The 697-nt window shown below is 47.9% G+C and overlaps 1 non-coding gene across 1 annotated transcript; it reads left to right on the top strand.

The window, feature by feature from the left end:
- Positions 1–414: 414 nt before the first annotated feature.
- On the top strand, positions 415–486 carry Pmar_PMAR012202. Its single transcript has one exon. It is a non-coding gene; the product is annotated as a tRNA-Asn (tRNA).
- The last annotated feature ends 211 nt before the right edge of the window (positions 487–697 follow it).

The raw sequence follows: 697 nt of genomic DNA, 5'->3' as shown, positions 1-697 counted from the left end.
GGGCCCCAGCGAGGCTCGGTGGATCCCGCGCCGGTTTCGCCAAGAAACCCAACCCATCGCCTTAACAAAATTGCGCGCGCTGGGGTGGGGGCCCCGGGCGCGCGCTAAAATCAAACCGGCATTACCTGCGGCTAGAGTATATAGGCAAAATGAAGCCGTCTTCTCGCGACCTAGCCGTTCAATTGCGTTGAGTTTTAAATAGCATACGTAGCAGCCTGACACAGGTTGAGCACGCACTAGTCTGCAAGAATGTAACACAACAGTTTCGACAAGGAGCCGATTTAAAATGACCGCAAGTTCGAATCCCAGGCCTGACAGTTTTAAATCTTTTATTCATGTCACAAAAACCTAGCGGAGCGATGCAGTCCAGCAAGATTCACGCAATTGTGCTGTCTCTGAAAGTTGTCTCCGCCCGATCCGTGCAGCTCAGTTGGTAGAGCGCTCGCCCATTATGCGAATTTACGCAGGTTCGATTCCCACGGACCACGTTTTTCATGTAACCTCGTAAAACGTGTGTGTAATGTTGGATTGCTAACTTCAGTATGATTTTGTCTTCTACCGTTTGTATACAACCTATTATCTGTAAACAACGAATAACAACGTCGGATGATGTATATTTGTGTTGCAAAATATTAGCTCGATGTTTTGTCAAGAAAAACGTTGCGTCAGAACACCGTGCGATGTTTTGAGAGGCTTC

Source organism: Perkinsus marinus (genome assembly GCF_000006405.1).
Source record: "Perkinsus marinus ATCC 50983 genomic scaffold scf_1104296940632, whole genome shotgun sequence".
Taxonomy (NCBI): Eukaryota; Perkinsozoa; order Perkinsida; family Perkinsidae; genus Perkinsus; species Perkinsus marinus.
The sequence above is the reverse complement of the archived record's forward strand: the minus strand, read 5'-3'. Positions and strand labels throughout refer to the sequence as shown.